The sequence below is a fragment of the Schistocerca americana genome, unplaced genomic scaffold (genome assembly GCF_021461395.2).
Source record: "Schistocerca americana isolate TAMUIC-IGC-003095 unplaced genomic scaffold, iqSchAmer2.1 HiC_scaffold_14, whole genome shotgun sequence".
Lineage (NCBI taxonomy): Eukaryota > Metazoa > Arthropoda > Insecta > Orthoptera > Acrididae > Schistocerca > Schistocerca americana.
The window spans coordinates 4,476,268-4,496,599 of record NW_025725481.1 but is presented as its reverse complement, the minus strand read 5'-3'; positions in this window follow the sequence as shown (position 1 = coordinate 4,496,599).

The following is a 20,332-nucleotide window of genomic DNA, read 5'->3' as shown; positions in this document are numbered from 1 at the left end:
AACTGCTAATGGACCTCCTCAGACAAATGAGAATTGTCCAAATGATGGAGGGAGATATTTTTATTGTAACTACTACAATGTTGAAACCAAACTGGCCTCAAACTGCCCAGTGATTTCTTAACATATTCGGAGAAGCAGCACATGTAACGAATGTTTTGTCAATTCTGTGGCTCAAAGAATATGTTTTTCACCTGTCTGCCACATATTTTTCTGTGCTCATTAAGGGCTTGAAGCCAAAATCATGATAGCAATGAAATGAACAGAAAGTAAAGAAATTCATAAATCAAGTAGTATATCACCCACCTCACAGAAGAACCAACACATTTGAGGTCAATCATTTTGTGTCAAAGCTGTCTCTTGAAATTGATGTCAACCCACCTTAGGAAGCTCCCAAGGGAAGCTAAAACATGGATATCTCACAACAAAATGTCAGAAAAAAAATCAGTTAGGTCATGTACCTATTTCACAAAGAAGTACAATGGACGGTATGTTGATGATTTTCACTTATGGACCGTCTGACAGCAACTGAATAAAACACAATTTTAGTGCCATACACGTTTCGCCTTTATTTTCTGCAAGGCATCATCAGTGGCAGGTTGCGTAGACAGTTTCTTACATATTACGCTCCTGTTGCATTTTTGGTCTTGTTCTTCTTCCTATGAGCGCCAATTTGATGCTTTTTCCTGCATTCCACAGCACTATGCACTGAACGCTTTTTTTAATGCATTTAGGCATTAAAAAAAGCGTTCAGTGCATAGTGCTGTGGAATGCAGGAAAAAGCATCAAATTGGCACTCATAGGAAGAAGAACAAGACCAAAAATGCAACAGGAGCGTAATATGTAAGAAACTGTCTACGCAACCTGCCACTGATGATGCCTTGCAGAAAATAAAGGCGAAACGCGTATGGCACTAAAATTGTGTTTTATTCAGTTGCTGTCAGACGGTCCATAAGTGAAAATCATCAACATACCGTAGTATTACGCGCAACTGAGGAGGACAGGACCAAAAAATTGAAGATGTTAAGTACAATGGAAGTTATGAATTTGAAAGTAGTAAGGAAAGGTGACTTTGAAGTAAAACTTCTGTCTAACAAAGAACAAAGAAACTCACAAAGGTTACTAAAACATAATGCAGATAGACTCACTAACTAAGGAATCAGTTAAAGGCTATCAACATGAAATTAAAGTGACTAAGCATGGCAGCTTGCAAAAAGATATTCACAGCACCAAAAATAATTCAATAATAAAAAATAAAGGTAAAATGTGGTGGAATGAAATATGCAAAGAAACCATACCAGAGATGGATAAAAGATGAATAAGGCAAAAATGCTGAAAGAAAATTCTAGATCATGATCAATCTAAACAACAAAGAAAGAAAACTACCAGATTAATCAAAAATACCAAATAAAGCTTTGAGAAAGAGAAACTTTTGCAAATAGACAGAAATAAATCCCCTGTTTTTTATATCAAACTGTGAAGAACAAATTGAAGAGGTTTCAAACCGCAAATATGTTTCTAAACTAAAAACGGCCAAATTGGGTTAAATAATGCTTTCAAGATCTTTCATGACTTTCAAATCTCAGTTAGTAATGAAAATTGTGAAGAAGATTTACCACAAGCTATACAACAAACTGAAGAAGGAATTAACACCCTCAGAAATAAGAAAGATTGTGGAGAAGATTGTATTTTAGCTGAACTTTTGATATGGTCCTTGCCAAATAAGGCAAATTAGCTAAATTTACTCTTTGATGAAATCTGAAAAACATAAAAAAAAAATATCCCAGAGGAGTGGAAAGTTACCTTGATACATCCACTGCATAAGAAAGATAATAAACAGGATGGAAACAACTACATAGTAACCTCTCTACTGTCAGTAGCAGCTAAGTATTTTCCAAAATTTTATCAAGCAGAATAAAAAACAACACTAGACAGCCATTAATGTGAATATCAAGCTTGCTTTATATGAAGGGAAGGTCATGATCAGATCAAATATTTAATCTCAAGTCACTAATTCATCACCAATTACTAAATTCAAAAGATATTGTATTATGTTTGTGGATAACAAGAAGGTTTTTGATTATGTTGACAGAAAAACTACAGATAAAATAATTTGAGGATTTGGTATAAGGTCTAAACTGACAAACCTAATCCATGAAACACTTACAGATACCACTCTGTAAAGTAAATCTTATGGGAGAAATTTCACAGCCTTCAAAATAAAAACACATGTACCACAAGGTGACGGCCTGTACCCATCATTTTAATACTGTATTAGGGAAAATTGTAAGAATTTCTTACAAAGGATGTATTGAACTCAGCATTTTTCCAATAAGATTAGGAGGAGGAAGAAAAAGGGTCGAAATCAATTTGGAGGTGATTTTGTTATACCTGCCGAAAATGTGGCATCTGCTGTAACACAAACGAAATTCCTTGAGGAAATAGCCAGAAGAAGTGGCTTAAGGATTTCTACAGCATGAGGGGGGAGGAGGGGGGGATGTTAAGAATGCTAGAAAATCCTTTAAAACCGATGTGGTCCAAATAGATAGGTTCACTGTTAAGTTGATACATTATTGTCGCTCTAACCAACACAGGTTCCACGTCTCAAACTTGGCCCTGGACTGACTGTCTCAGGACCAGAAATCAGGCCCTTATACATTACCACAATGATAGGTACTGAAACTACACATTGTTTGAAGTTTAATTTACAGAGATTACAATTAAATCTTAACTCGTTAAATTGACTGATTACATCGAAAAATTCCGTCTTTTTAACAGTTTCTTCTACTACAAGAGTTAGACAGAATTATTTGTTTAAATAATCAAATTGACAAATTAATGTATGCAAACAATACTTTGGACAAAGCTATTAATTACTTTGGGATTAAATAACAGATAATTTTGCTAACATGTTTCTGAATAGAGCCAAATAGATACTTTAAGATTACTAGTATTTTGTCTCCCAAATGTTTATAATTAGTACAGAATTTAGATTTGTTTATACATCAACAATAGAATTTAAGTTATGAAACAATTACTGATTTCACCTAATAATTGAAGATACCGACAAGGAATAGTCAAAATAAACTGGGAATTCAATTACATACATAAAATTAAGCACAAAATTTGATCTGATGTTAAGTTCTTTAAAACTGAGGGCCAATGTTTCTCTCTTATGAAAATGCAGATTATATTGACATATGTTAATAGTACTTAATTCAAAAGTGACAAAATGAATTTTAAGGAGGCAGATGGCAAAACAAGAATGGGAGTAAAACTATCCCAGCTTGCTTCATCACAAACACAAGACAGTAGATTTACAAATAAGATTTTTAAATAGCTGTGGGATAAGCAGTACAGAAATAGCTGGGTCAGTGAAGTAAAAAAAAAAAAAAATTAGAAAAAACTATATAAGGACAGAAGATGCTAACAGAGAAATCTTTCAGGAAGAAGTATTGAAAATAAAATTATTCCGAGGCAGGGTAGCTAAAAAGACTGGTTCAAAATGGTCTGCAAAGAGACAGAATATAGTGAACAAATGAAATCATAATGGAAGAAAAGGAAACAACAAACCGTGAGGATCTAAAATTGGAATGTGTTCCTCAGATGAACTATTCACAGGAGAAAAAATAAATAAATAAAAAGTTTATCCATGAACTTTATACAAACAGGCTTTTTCTGTTTGTCAGTCACTGTTTTCTTTTCATTTCAAATAACATATTTCAGTCACAAGATGTCCTGTGTGTATTCCAGAAAGCCAAAAAGTTATAAAAGTAAGAAGATTATAGGCGATAAGAAATTTGCACTGTGCCAAATTTGTTCAAGAAAAGTTCTGTGCCAAACTGGAATGAAACAGCATGCATATTCAGTCAAAATCTGCACACCAAGTAGGAAGAAACATTCTTTAAGCCAGGGGAGGTGCAATTTTGGAATTAAGCAGAAGTATCATTCTGGGCACCATAATAGGAGAGCATCTGCAGCATATGTGAAAAGTAGCAAGGATGAACTTAGCACAAGAAGGGAACAAATGGCTACACCATACTTAATAGGGCTCTGTGAAGTTTATGTCTATGTGCTGGAGGGACTTTATATTTAGGCTCATCAGATAAAATGTCCAGGGAAACTGCTGATTTGATGAAGTTATTTAACACATCACAATGACTACAGAATTTAAGACATTTTTGGCCTTACCTCTGTTTGACCTACACAGCTCTCTCTATCATCATCTAGTGGAACAAAGGGATGATACTTTTTCAATGTTCTTAGAATTTACCTAACTTTCACCTGCAATAAAAATAGGAACTTGGAAAAACTGTCTCTTAAATGAGTAATGATGCTTTTTCTGCTGCCAACCTTGAGGGATTTCAATAGTTCCCAGGAGCTTGCTTTGCCTGTATCCATGTACAGCCTAAAGTCACACTGATACTGGTATAAATATCCATAGAATTTAAGAAGTATCAGTTCACCCTCCCTTTTCCTTTGTATAGTTTGCACATTCCAATGTCCTGAGGATGAGGGTACTGAATAGGTTTCAAGCCTAACCTTATTCAACTCCTGGGAGAGAACATCTTCTCAACATACATCATTAAAAACTTTAAAAATGCATATTTTACTGTAATTGCTAGGATATTTCGGATGTTCTCAATGTATTGTGAGAAAATTTAGTGCACCATTGGGCATCCACTCACTGGAGGGAATATGTAACATCATGAGACTCAAAGCGCTTCTCGAATTTTCACGGATCATCCACCTGCTGTTCAATCACCAATGCAAAACTGTCGTCTGTACTAGTATAATGTTTAATGAACAAAGTTTATGGCTCCGTGTTTATATATTTACATGTTATCTTTGGGAGCGAATTCAGCTGTCACAAAACACATTCATTGAGGCCAACATACCTCGTAAGAGTGGTGTGCGTTTTCTGTAATATATCTATTGTTCCTAATTTATATAAATGGTATGCCCTCTGTTTGCTGATGACACTAGCTTGGTAGTAAAGAATGTTTTGTGGAATGTTGGTATTGTTTCAAGTAGTGCAGTTTGAGATATAGGTTCATGGCTTGTAGAAAATAAACGAATGCTAAATCACAGCAAAAATAAGTTTTTACAATTTCTAACAAAAAATTCAACAAAACCAGCCATTTTAATTTCACAGAATGGCTGTATGATTAGTGAAACGTAACAGTTCAGATTTCTATATGTTCAGATGGATAGTGAACTGTTGTGGAAAACTCGTGTTCAGGATCTTGTTCAAAGACTTAATGCCGGCATTTTTACTATTTGAATGGTATATGAAGTAAATGACAGTGTGACACAAAAATTAGTATACTTTGTTTATTATCATTCACTTATGAGGTATGGTGGTATATTTTGGGGTAATTCTTCCATTTCCCAAAGGATGTTTTGGCTCAGAAATGGGTGGTTCAGGCATTAAGTTGTATAAGCTCATGTTACTCCTGCTGACCCATGTTAATTAGTCTGGGTAATCTGACATAGGCCTCTCAATAAACACACATTCTTTGCTGTCATTTCTTGTTAACAGTGTCAGCTTATTCCCAAGAATTAGCAGCTTTCACTCAGTTAACACTAGGAAGAAATCCAATCTGCCTATGGGGCACACTTTCTTGACTCTTGAGCAGAAAGGCGTGCAGTACACTGCGGCATCCATTTGCAGTAAGTTACCACAGGAATTCAAACCTCTTAGCAGTAATCCATGTAGTTTCAAATCAAAATTGAAGAGTTTCCTATCGTGTTGAGGATTTCCTTGAAAAATTAAGCTGATTCCTGTGTTACATTCTTGATTGCATTTACATAAACTTATAGCTCCTCTTTTTTGGTTTCTTAAACATTTTATTTTATCTGGCATATTCCATGACCATTAAGATTTGTACCAAATATTGGTCCTAGAAAACAAGGTGTATGAAAATTAAAGCACTTACTGGACGAAAGACTGTTTGCCACGGTCAATGCAAGATCTGAAACACCATCACAAGAGTTATCATTTGATTTTGTTTCAGGTACCAAGACCTATCTTAATATCACTGACAGCAAATCCCAAAGGACAAAAGTAGCTAAACAGTTACTTTTACATCACACTGCACAATTTGTGACACATGTGTTTAAGTACATTAAGGTAGTTCCATTGAATTACTAACCAACACGTGTCAAACACAACAACCACTAAGACAAGTAGATCTCTCGAAGTAGTCTCTTGGTACTTATTTAGCAACCAGGAAAGTATTATCAGAAGACTTCAGGAAGTTTGTCATGCCATGATTATATGGAGGAGAATGAGTCACTTATCATTTGTGTTTATGATATTTGCTCAAAAATGAGAAAAACTCACTTCCAAACAGCAATAAGTAAGTATTTTAGACAACAGTAAGTGGTAGTTGTCATTCTGAAAGAATGTTAATTGTCATATTTAATGAGTAACAACTATGATATGACCTATTGATTTGGTAAATTGTTTACCTCACCATGTCTATAGTACTGATGAATAGTGGTCACCACCATAAAGTCTTTTTTAGTTCAAATGGCGGCTTTAAACTTTTACACACTTTAGGAGCTTTCTGTGCTGCACATGAGAACTGGTGCAGATTGATGTAGGATTTCTGCAGGGTGAGATGACAATAGTTGCTTTGTCGTTCTTCACAGTACATGATGATTTGAGTGGTTTACTCCCTACTGATGATATCTCTCCTTGGGTTAATTCCTTGCTGTTTCATTCTGGTTCAGCATTGTGGATTCCCCCTAAATCTGTGAGCACTGTGACAACTACCATTACACAGGAGAACAAAGATGAAGTTGAGCTGTCATTAAGATTCTGCATACTAACCAATGACACACGACTTGACATTAATTATTAAAGAGAGTTACTTGTTTTAAATTAAGAGCCAGTATATGATTGGTCTTTGAGAAATGTTTTGGATCATTCAGCAGATAATTTAGACTTGAGATAGCATTTCAGTTTCCATTGGAAAAGAAGTTGTGATGTTTGTGGTGTCAGGAAACAAACTGGCATGGGAGATGTAATGAGAATGAAATGGAAATGAATAGGATATGAAGGAAGTAGTTTTTTTTTATTTAAGTAAGTGTGTAGAGTGCGTGGCAGTACAGAAGAGGAGGAAGTATTGTAATGGCTAAAAGGCCAAATGTAATGAACTTTGTGAGCACCTGAAAGGAGGCCAGGAAGTAGTGTGGTGTTAATTACAGGCCACAAAATCGAACTTTCTGCTACTGGTGAAACATACCATGGCTCCATCAGTTGTACCGGTGCTCTTTCCACTTTCACTCTCCTCAGCAATAGGAGATAGAACGCTTTGAATTGTACCTGATTGACAGAAAACATTTTTGAGTTAATATAAAAAAACTCTATCTGCAAAAGTAAAACAAATAATTGATTAACTAATAGTGTTTCAACATGGAATGATGATGAACAGAATCAATTATTTCAGTCTTGTAGAGTGCCTACTAATCAGTGAATAACTGAGCATCTAATCTACTCAATTATGTACAACAGTGAACATTAAAAAACCCTGTCTTTCTGGAACTCAGTGAAGTTGCAGGCTGCTATCTGAAGACAATCAGGGGAAAATAAACTTTCATTGTCAACACTTCACATAATTGCTGATCAAAATTTAAAATGCTGTAATAATCTGTTACTTAAAACATATAATCTTATGTTACATGGTTAACACACTGTGGCAAGTTTAACAGTTAGGAACTGTGTCTATGCCTGTATATGCAGCTTCACTCATTGCAGGCATATACCGACATTATATTCATCTGGTATTTGACAATGAGAGCACTTAGTGACTTCCAAAAAACTTCACCCATAATTTCAAATTATCATGAATCTTTCTCAGAGAGATCCCACAGAAAGCAACAGCAAAAATGCTTACCAATTACTATATTTTCATTGTTCTACTTTAAAATTGCCACATCAAATGCATACAATGTAACACGCCTTTCTTTACTTACAGATGGGTACAAGTAGCCAGGAGAATGAGTGGCAGATGAGGTGGGGTACTTCTCAGGAGAATTCTTTGTAGAAGTGAGTCAGAAAGGAAAGATGATGAGTATGGCAACAGAATGGAGGAGGAGACATAACAGGAATGAGGTTGAAATGTGTGGTGTAGCATCTGGCTGGTGTTCAGTTGCTGGCATGCTAACAGGGCTGAAACTGAAACTCACACTCAGTGCAGCTCATCTTTCCCATGACAGCCACTGCATAGTTTCCACATTTGAGCCATGTGACACTGGGCTTTACAGCATTTCTCCATTGCACAGACTTTGTAGGTCAATTCACAGTGGCTCACTTGCCATTCAAAGTTCCAGACTCGATATCAAGTATCTGCTTCTGAGTGCCATGACTATATTAACAAGAATGCAGCCCACAATATTGGCATTGCCAGTCCAACCTACACTGTAGGTGCCTACAGGAGTGTTTCTGACTTATTACAGACAGAGGGCTCAAGTGAAAGCTTAAAGAATAGTTTTCATATTAGCGACATCTTTTAGTGGATCAGGGCGTTCTCTACCTTGCCTTCACCAGAGAGCTGTTTCATTTGCTGCATGTTGGCATGTGCAATCTGTGTCGCAATGAAAAACTATTCATTTTGGCTATTCAGGAACATCTCTCTTTTTGGCTTTTTTTATTACTTTTTTGTCTCTGGAAACTTCTTACCAGTGTCTTGTGTTTCATTAGGTAGAGTTCATCTCTGTGTTCAAGTGCTTCTTGACAGTGGTTGAATGGTTTTGCTCTATGTTCAAAAAACATTCTTCACATTTCCTTTGGGTTGCAGATGACTCTGCACAATTGTTCTCCCATGTTCTGTGATTATTTGCCTTATAATTACTTGTTCTAACTTGTCTCTGTCTTGTGTCACTTCATTCCTTCATTCTCATGTTTTTCTGCCTGCACTGTTCCACCACACCGTTCCTCCCTAATGATGTCCTAGCCATTTCCTGTATTTTTCTTCCAGTTGTGCCTCCTGGATGGCATTGTTATCTCCTCCATGGGGATGAGAGTTGTCATATTTTTGCTGTTGTTACAGTATCAATTTTTCCTCTGAGTGCAACATCATTGGAATCTAGGACATCACCAGCGTAGCTTGCAGTGCTCAACTTACACCTTACAGAGTTGGTCTCATATTAGTGAGAACCTGAAAGTGTATCAGCACTGTTTTTAGGTGGCTTTCACTGGAAATCTGTTGCACTTGCCCAACATCATCATGCGTCTTCTTTGTAGCAATGAGGTTCTTATGTTTGTGACAAACTCAGCACATTTCTCTCCTTGTGCATAGATCATCCACAATAGGTGAAATGTATGACCACGAGTGTGGGTGGTAGATGGGGCAAGAGAGTTCCCTGCTGGACTCCCTGTAAAGAGGTGAGGCAGGAACACAAACAGATTGGTCTGGGAACAGACTGTAGTGAAAGTACTGATGGGAAATATTTTATGAGCAAGGCACTGGCACCAGAGATAAATCAAGAGAACAAGATGTTAAGATAAGTTTAGTGTTTAGTAAGAAATTACATTTACTCTACATTCTATCTCAATGAGTATTTTTTCTGTATCACCAATAATTCCTGACTATGCTATGTTTCATGTCAAACTTTCTGTAAGATAAAAATTAAATTGAATTAGTATAACAACAAAAAATAATCCATTTTTACAACATAATGTAATTGGATAGGAAAAAATCTACTCACCAAGCAGTTTTGTTTTGTTTGTTTCATTTGGCTTTAGGACACAAAAAACAACTGGGGTCATACGCACCCAAGTCAAGACTATAGACCACGAACACAGAGAGGAGTTAAACAACTTCACATCTGTCCCAATTGACAGAACAGGAGACAGCTAAAACCAGGCACATGGAAACAAGGCAAAAAAAAAAAAACATACAGAAATGGAGGTCCGAAACTAAAAATTAATTGGCCTTCGTCATAGTGCTTCGGCGGATGAAAAGTAAAACGCAGTTGACAGCTCTCGCATCATTCTCTAAAATGGCTGATAAATCAGATGGCAAACCCAGGCTGGAATGTAAATTGTTAAAAAGGGCATTCCAGCAGGAAGTGGTGGACAGTTAAAATTTGGGGGTGATGAGAACAAAGTGGTGGGGTAGCTCCACTTAGCAAATGACAATGGCTAAAAAGGCTGTGCCCAATATGCAGCCCAATTAAAATAATCTCCACGGCAGTCATTCAAGGCACTGGCAGAGGCTTAATAAGCCAAAGCTTATTCTTGTGAAGGGATGAACACTGACAATGCCAAAGGGACAGCACCTCCTGACAGGTGGCAATACAGAGATCATTGGAAAGAATATAGGTAATTGCAGGCTGAGGTACAAGGACTGCAACCTTGGCAGCAGCATCAGCAGCCTTGTTTCCTGGCAGACTGACATGACCAGGGACCCACAGGAACATGACACTGGTTCCACCAATAGTGAGCAAGTGACAGTTTACCTGGAACTGCTGCACTAAGAGATGAGCAGTGTACAGTGCACATAGACTTTGGAAGGCAGTGAGTGAGTCTGAGCGAAGGACACAATTGTGAAGGCTGTGTCCCCTATGTAATCCGTGGCCTGATACAAGGCGAAAAGTTTGGCTGTAAATACTGAGGAGTGTGCCGGCAACCGATATCAAAAGACACGGGTGCCAATGACGAAGGCATACCTGACCCCATGATTAGTCTGAGACCCATCAGTGTATACAAAAGTACTATAGCGACATTCCATTCAAAGGTCATGAAACTGAAGGCAACAGATCAAGGCTGGAGTAGTGTTCTTTGGAAATGAAGGAAGGCCGAGATTAACATGGGCCACTTTGCAAAGGAAAGGTGATGAACAGTTCATACCCACTAGGAAAGTTGCCGGTAGTGTGAAGTTAAATCGCCATAGCATGTGGCGAAAGTGGACTCCAGGAGGTAACAGAAGAGGGACGAGTCCCGTACTGATGATCAAAGGTATCATTGAAGAAGGATGCATAGGCAGAGTGGCCATGCTTGGCAGACAAATGGCATGCATAATTGCTGAGGAGAAAGTAATGACAGTAGGACAGTTGTAGTTCAACATTGTCAGCATACAGACCCTAAACTGGGCTGGTGTAAAAGGTGTCCTTGGCCAAACAGACGCCATGATGGTGGATAGTGTTGAGACAGCATAAGAGGGATGGGTGTGCAAACTCCTAAAAAAAGCACCCATAGTCGCGTTTCGAATGGACAAGGGTCCGCAACAAACTGAGGAGAGTGGTTTGATCGGCACCCCACGAAGTATCATTGAGGACATGTAGGAGACTGGGGAACCTCGTACAGCTGCGGGCTGCCAGGTAAGACACATGGGAGGATCAATAGTGTTTCCTATTGATCATGAGCCCCAAAAATTTTGTAGTTTCAATGAATGGAAGAGCAACAGGACGAAGGTGTAGAGATGGTGGGAGAAATCATTTTTGCTGCCAGAAATTCATACAGATGGTTTTATCAGGGGAAAAGCGTAAGCCATTGTCAATGCTCCAGTAGTAAAGACTATCAAGACAGTGCTGAAGACACTGCTCAGTGAAACAGGTCTATGGAGAACTGCAATAGATGGCAAAGTCGTCTACAAAAAGAGAACTGGAGATGCCTGGTGGGATACGGGCCATTGCAGAGTTAATGGTGATAAGAAAGAGGATGACACTCAGGGTGGAATACTGAGGCACACCATTTTCCTGGATAAAGATGTCCAACAAGGCAGAACCCACATGCAACTTGAAAACTCAGTCTTGTAAAAATACCTGAAGAAATCAGGGTTGGTGCCTACGGAAGCCCAACATTTCAAGTACAGAGGATACCAGTTCTCTAGCAGGTGTTTTAGGCCTTCTCCAAATCAAAAAACACAGCCCAGTCTAGGATTTTCACAGAAAACCATTCATAAAATGGGTGGACAACGTAATGAGATGGTCAACTGCAGAACGCCACACTCTAAATCCACACTGAGCATCCATCAGTAAATTGTGAGATTCAAGCCACCACACGAGCCAGTCATGAATCATCCAAATTCCATCACCTTGAAAATGCATCTGGTACGATATATGGGGGTGGGGTGGGTGGGGGGGGGGGGGTAGCCAGAAGGGAGGTTTTTAGTGGAAAGCACTTGCCCACAAGAGAAAGGTGCTGCAACATCTGAATGTGGATGGTGTCTGGCCCTGAGGTGGAGGATCAGGATGAGCTGAGAGTATGATCTAGCTCTGTCATAGTGAAGACAGGTTTGTAGCACTTACTCATGATTCCGAGAAGGGAAGTGTCTCACCTGAGCCCCCTCCAATTGTTTCTGATGGAGGAAGGTAGGGTGGTGGTAGGAAGAGCTGGAAACTTCTGCAAAATGGCATCCCAAGGTGTTGAAGATAGCAATAGCGTCCACAATGAGATCATCAGCTACTGTTAAACCAGAAAACTGGGAATGGATCTTTGTTCCAGAGAGCCGTCTGATGTTGGCCCACATGACACAGCAATGTGTGGTACTGATAAAAGAACTAGTGAATGAAATCCAGCTAGCTCTTTTGCTATCCTGAAGAACAAGATGACTCTTTGCACGCATGTGTTTATAATGAATGAAGTTTTCCAGACTAGGGTGGGGGTTAAAAATGTGGAGAGCACATCTACATGTGCAAACTGCATCGCAGCATGCCTCAGTCCATTAAGGGACTGGGACACGACATGGTAGAGAGGAAGTGTGGGGGATGGAACGTTCTTCAGCAGTAAGGATAACATATCCCAGTAAGGATAACATATCCCACAAATGTGGGATATTCGACCTAGTCATCAAAACTGGGAAATCTCATTCCTTGAAGGTTGCCAGGGAGGAAGGGAGGAGTAAAGCTGGCAGTTAGCCCTAGAAAGCTGTGATGGGGAAGCTGGGCAGTGTAGAAGGATAGGTCCAAATGGGAATAGGTGTGCGAGGAGTTGGACAGGGAAGTGGGTGCTCCAGTATTAAGGCACAGGAGAGGTTAAGTTCGTTAAGCAGGTCAGCCAAGATGGCACCTCTCTGACAGGTCCTGGGGAACCCCAAAAGGGATGATTTGCATTAAAGTCACCAAGCAGCAAAAGTGGGGAAGGTAGCGGCCAATAGTGACATACCCTATCATGTATTTAAGTGCCTGCCTCTCACTCAATGAAGCAGTCCGATATTCGCCTAAGTCTCTCGATATCTGGCTTACAGACATCACATTTACTTGGCTTACTTCCATGTACCAGTGAACATTGTTGATTTTGTGAGGTTTTCACTTGTGACCCCGTTGCTTATTGCTTGTTGTTCTTGGTGTCTTTCTCTGTCATCTGTCGTCATGCTTGTCCTTCCTGTCCCATTCCCCCATTTTGTTTGTTCACGGGCTGCTCCCTTTCAGTTCCACCGCACTTTCCTTCACGGCCAATGCCACAACCACCCTCGTGAGTTGTTGTGACCCAGCCAACAGAGGCCAGTTATGTTGGGACTCCTCTTTGCCTGATGTGTCTATGGCATCTGTGTCTCCAGTCGCCGGTCGGGCGGTCCACTTCCATCTTGCCCACAGTCCTTTACCACACATTCTCGAGCTGAATGTTCCCACCACTCAAAAACGTGTATGCTGTGTGACAACAAGGGCCACATCCAATCGGCTTGTCGCAGTTGCTCGACCCGCTTCAGTCCTGCCCCTCCTGGGCTTCAAGATACCATACATGCTCTGCAATCTATTGTCCCACTGGATGACCCATAGGTGCGGTAGCTTTTAGCTTTTCCTCACATTCAGCCTTTTCACGGAGGATGACATTTTCAGGTCAACACTGTGGCCACTGTCTCCATGATTAATATGGCAACATACATGCGACTGGGTTCTCTTGAGTTGTCACCTACCTCTCGGCAGTTGGTCACCTCCAGAGATGGTTCAATTCCCCTTCATGGGCAGTTCATTGTCCAGGCAATTTACAAACACGTTCCCCAGCTCCTTACCCTATTTGTCGTCTACTATCCATTGGCTTCGAATATTGTTGACCTGGATGCATTTCAACTGTTTAACTTCTCAATTTCTGATGAAGTTGAGGTCGTTTCCACAGCTGTTCTTTTTCAGGACCTGGGCAATCTGTGCTCAGCTTCTGTGCCATTGTTTGTCACTGATCTCTGATGTGATTCAGATTTTCAGGCACACATCACACTTCGGCTGGAAGTGCAGCCTCACTTTTTCTGGGCCCCACCCCTTCCGGTCAAGTAGGAACTGTATCGGCTCCAGGTTACTGGCATTCTGGAGCCTGTGACTTGTAGTGCCTGGGCGAAACCTTTGGTGGTCATACAGAAACCCAATGGGTCCCTTCAGCTGAGTGGGGACATTGCGCTACTGTCAATGCTCAGTCCCTCATAGACACTTACCCCATTCCCTGACAGGAAGACCTTCTCACCAAGTTTGCCGAGGGAGAGAACTTTTCAAAGATCGACCTGGCTGAGGCATACCACCAGTTACCCTCAGATGCCAATTCCTGGAACATCATGATTATCAACATGCCTTTCTGATTGTACAAGTACAAGCACCTACCATTTGTTGACTATTTGGTGCCAGCCATTTTCCAGCAGTTCCTGGAGCAGCTTAGGCAGCCCTGCAGGAATTGTCTGAATGACGTCTTGGGTACAGGTCATTCCCGCCAGGAACACTTGCAAAACCTCAGTGCCTTACTTCACACTCAGCAGTCTGCAGGTTTACGCTGTCAGCTAGACATGTGATGTTTTTCTTTCAACCAGAAGTGGAATACTTAGGCCACTGGCTTAGCAAAGATGGCATTTGCCCTTCAGGTCATAATGTTGTGGCCATTGAAGGCCCCCCCCTCATCCCAAGGACTTATCTGAACTCCAGGTGTTCTTGGGCAAGGTTACTTGTCACTTGAAGCTCTTACCCCAGACTGCCTCTGTAGCTCAACCCCTAATTCACTTGTGTCACAAAGGGGTACATTTTGATTGTGACCAGGCTTTTCTCTGTTTAAAGGTGATGCTTAACTCTGCCCCTTGCCTTACTTCCTTCTTTCTTTACGGACCACCCCTTGGTTGTGGCAGCTGATGCATCAGCATACAGCATTGGGACCCATCTTGATTCTGAGTGCCCGTTTTTGGGGTCTGTGTGGTTACTTATCATTGACACCTACTCCAAATACCCATATGTTGACCGTGTGGCGGCCACCACCAAGGAGGCCACACTCGTGGCCCTGGCCCAGGTTCTCACCACTGAGGGCCAATGGTATCAAACACATCCTCCAATGGTGCAGCAGAGAGGCTTGGCCACACGTTTATACAGCTGACAAAGGCAGTCTGAACATCTCCAACCACATCGGCCCTCACCCTGTTCTTGAGCACCTATCATACCATGCCAATTGACGGACGTAGTTCGGAGGAAATCCTCCATGGGTGACAGCCACAGACCCTGCTGCATTTGCTGATGCCATCCTCTTCCTGCCCCCGCTCTTGGCCCTCTCAGCATTACGGCTCCAGCACAGTAGTGTGGGCCTGCGTTTACAGGAGCAAGGCGGGTTGGACACCTGCCAGTCATCGCAACCCATGGGTGGTATGTGACATCAGTGCACACGCTGAAAGGGTTGTAGTGCCGCCATCATAACCAGCTCCGCCCACGTTCCCCTGCGGGACTCCCGCACCAACTCCTCAACCACTACCTCCTTCAGGTACACATGTGGTCCTTGAGTCACCACCACTGCCCCAATTCTTGCCTCCCTGCCAGCCTGACATCAGCCCTCCCCGCCCCCAGGTGGATCGGCATCTCCCTCAGCTGCCATGGCCTCTGGGTTGGCCATCATGAACACCTCAGTTGTCCTTTCCATGTACGAGTGGCCTTTGTCGATTTATGAGGTTTTCACTTGTGACACCGTTGCTTATTGCTTGTTGTTGGTCTTTGTGTCTCAGTATCTTGCTCAGTCATCTGTCGTTGCGTCTGTTTTTCCTTTCCTGTTCATCTGTCTTGTTTGTTTGCAGACTGCTCCCATTCGGTACCACTGCACTTTCATTGACAGCATACCTGCAGCCATTCCAGTCATGGTTACAACAGGGAAGATCAAAGCAAATCAGTAAGAAATTTGAAAGCTCAAAGCGGTCATGAGGGCACAATTTCGTTTCCTGAATGCAGAGTACAAGGGGGTGCTTCAACACTAAAAGCAGTCGCAAATCCTCATTGTGGGACTGAAGGTGGTGAATGTTTCATTGGAGAACAGTCATGATGAACAGACGTTGGGGTGTCACCTTGGCAGATGCTGAGTGACAGCCTAGGAAGAGGTGCTACTACAGAGTGCAGACACAGGAGGATCCTGCTCCATGGAGTCAGACAGAAACATCAGATCGCTTGTGCGGGCTGTCTGTGGAGTCCAGTGCCAAAAAACAGTTTTTAGTTAACATCGGCATCATGGTGGCTGGCCGGGCTAAGGTATTACGTGCCAACACCATCAAAGAGGATCTTCAGGGTGGCAAAAGGAGGACTGTTTGCCTTTGGAGGACTTCTTTGAGCCCTCCCAGTTGATGACTCCAGTGTTGTTTGGCTGGAGGGACAGAGTAAGTCTTCATGGGAGTACTCCTTCTGGCCTTTCCGGCCTACAGGTTGTGTAGCTGGTTGCTTGGACCCTTGAGGCAAGAGTTCGACGGTTTCTTGCAAAGCAGGACGGAGGGGTGGCGATGCTACCTTGACACTGGGCAATTTCATGTCCTCAGAGTTGAATTGGAGGTTGTATGTCAGCCTGGCCACGTCTTTCATGGAGTAAGGGGTAACAAAAGCAGAAATAGATGCCAGACAGAGAACACACGGTTTGTGACTACCCAGTAACTGGATAAGGCACCTTTTCCTTCAACTGGATCTCTTGAACAACGTGCACACCAAGATACACTGGTCACTCCTAAGATGAATTCGCATGGCCGCATTTGCAGTTGATACAGCAGGGAGATAGAGGTGGACGATCGCCCTCGTGCGCATCCCTACCACAGGTGACATGTGGCTGGTGTTGACAAGATGTTATAGAGTGGTTAAAATGATGACATTGGTAGCAGCACATTGGGTTTGGAATGTATGGCAATTTGGAAAGTTTACTGCTCAAGCACACACCCCACCCCGAGACTGGCCTACAGCAGGAGGAACGAGAGAATCCGACCTGTCAACACGGGGCTGGGAATTATGAGTCACCCAGTTACCTGTTATGCACAGATGCATGGGCCAGCCTTTAGGAGCACACAGGGAGCAAGAAGAGAAAAAGAGGACCCTCGAACGCAGAAGCGGAGGAACAAGAGAAGGGGAACAGAGAAAGGAAAATGGAGCGGAAGACAAAGGTGAGATGTTTGTACATCAGTGATAGAATGCTGGAAATTCCCAAGAATACCCCAGACATGTTCCCCAAGGGGAAAAAGAACAGCAAGATGATTGACATACAACACAAAAGGGAAAAGGTACTGCAAAGCCTGGGGCCCCATGGTAGCCAAGAATGAACCCACCAAGGAATGGCGTGCCCCCGGAGGGGTGGGGGGGCAGTGTTACCAAGCTACCAAGTGGTGGCATGAGAAAAACACACACATACACACACGTTTAACTTATACAAACATTTGGAGCCACTCCACTTACATTACATTGCTAATAAAATTGGTTTGCTATATTTTTAGGTGGGGCTCATGTGTCTTGCCCCATGGCCACCCCTCACTCTCCGCAGTCCTGGTAGCAATGGCTGAGCAGTTTCTCAAAACCGCACACTCCTGTTGTCAACACTAAACAATACTGAAGGTCACGTAATGAGCAATGTCCACTGGACAGTGGACAACTGGAAGCAGGGGACTAGGAGTTAAGTGACAAATCATTCTATATTCCATGGCAATGTGACTGAAGGATTTGGGTTAGCTGAATGCTGGCTGAACTTTACCTGCCATCATCTTTAGTACCAACAATCATGTGAAGAGGAGGCAGTGTTACAGTATGCAATTCCTCATTGTTAACTTCTTGTCCTCTTATTGCACTTTAAAAAATGCTAAATTCAGAAGGACAATTATGTATTTGACGGTAGTGTACTGTCTACAGCAAAGGAAGTGTTCAGACACAAAGACTGACAATCAGCTCAACAATGCCGCCTGTCACTGAGCAGCATTGTGAGGCGAAGGTTTATGGACAATGACATTCCTGAAGTGAACTTGGGTGCCAATGTTCCAACCTGAAAGCAACGGATCATCTTCGGGACGAGTCATAATGGTGACATCATTCCAAACCTGATGTCCAACATCTCTACCTTCTTTGGGTTTAGCTCTCGAGGAAGAATGGGCTGCCATTCCTTCACAGAGGTTCAGACGTCTCAATGAAAGTACAAACAGAAGAGTTCAAGCCACCGTAAAGGAGAAGGGTGGACACACTCCATCTTAATGTCCACTAATAGTTGTCCTGATACATTTGATTCACAAGCCTCCCACTGTGGGCTCTCACTACTACTCACCCACTGAGTGCCTGGCACCTCTAGCTCTCGCTTCTTTACTGGGTACGGCATCTTCCTCGAGTTGCCGCCGTCTTCCAGCAGCTGCAACTGTACACACAAAGAGGAAAGCATCTCTTAGTAACTTTATTTACTGCTTTAGTGATGTGCTCCTTCTACAATTCCACATTATGGCTGCAATGACTGGAACATATGTTAATTTTAACACACACTGTTGACATACTGAGCCTCTAATCAATCTCAGAAGACATTACAAAGAAACAGAAAGCCACATTCATGGTCTGTGTAAAAAGGAAACTTTTAGACAGTGTCAATTAGCACACAACTTTCATGGAATATGCTTGTACATACCACTTCAAAGGAGTGATGCCTTCTTAATGAATGACATTTTAAAAAATGTCATTAATACAGTATGAAAATAATAACATAAAACAACCTGTCATATTGTTCATTAGATTTATTTTCATTTTCTATATGGTGAATTTTCGACATGGAACAATATGCACCTTCAGCACTGGAGAGTTTTAACAGCAGCTTTCAGTGAGAAACTATGTGCTTGGCTGTGGAAATAGGTACTCCGTGGGTCACCACATTGTCCTGCTGATGCATAGGCTTCCAAAGGGCAGTTATTTCAATAAATTATACATGCAGTGAGACAAAGAAGAGGAATGTTGGAATTATAACAATTCTCTCTTTTATACTGAATGAATGAAAGTGGTCTTTTAGGGTGTGTGTGTGTTCTATGACTGTTAAAAAAAAAAAAAAAAACAACAACAACAACAACAACAACAACTACTACTACTACTACAATACCAATAATGTCTGCAGGAAAGATGAGTTGGAGAATCTTTGTTATCCTTCCAAACTCTGTGTCAGACATTTAAAAATTCTATAAAGGGCTGCCATGCTCCAATGTATTTACATCACAGATGAAAATGTAAAATAAGTCCAAGCAATAACCACACCTGTAAATTACTAATAAAGTACTTTTATCAACTCTTGAACTGTAAACAACTAAATTGTTCCATCATCTTTCGGGCGTGCACTTGGGACAGCGACAATTCTTCTTGTAATATTTAAGCTAGAAACCTCCCAGCAGTCTTCAAGGCGAGTCGGAGACTGAGTTCATAGCATTTGCGCATGCCTATTTATATGGAGAGTCATGTGATACAAAGCTGCTGAGGATTAAAAGCGCATGCATCAAAGATATCGAAGTCGCCACTACTGCACTAGTCATAGTTAAGATTTATATAGCAAAGATAAACATATAAGCACAGAGTGCAAACAAAATAGTGCTGCTGCGAATCCACCGTGCTTGTAAATAAATAATTAATTTTTAAAAGAGGTAACATCTGTCAGAAGTGAAGATGAAGAAATTCTTTCTGAACAAAGGTGTGAAATAAGTGGTTTCCAAGCATTGTCAAGATGAAATCCTTCGTCATGGTTTAGCAGGTTGTCGGGTAGTTGTATTTCTACAGCTTCCTTAACAACTGAGTCCCAGAAAGATGAAGCAGTAGTTAAAATCTTAACATCTATATAATTCATGGCATGGCCAGTAGAAATGCAATGTTCAGCAACTGCTGATTTGTTGGACTGAAGAACACGTGTGTACCGCTAGTGTTCGACGCATCATTCCTGTACAGTGCATGTGGTAGCCCTATGTAACATTTTCCACACTCACAAGGGATTTCATAAACTCCCACCTTTTGCAAGAGCAGATCATCCATAACAGATCCCAACAAGGCTGCAGTCTTAGCGGGTGGGCGGAATATCACATCCACTTTATGTTTCTTCAAGATTCTAGCAATTTTAGAAGAAATATCACCCATGTATGGGAGAAAGGCTGTAGATTTCACTTCACTTTCCACTTCCTCATTATTT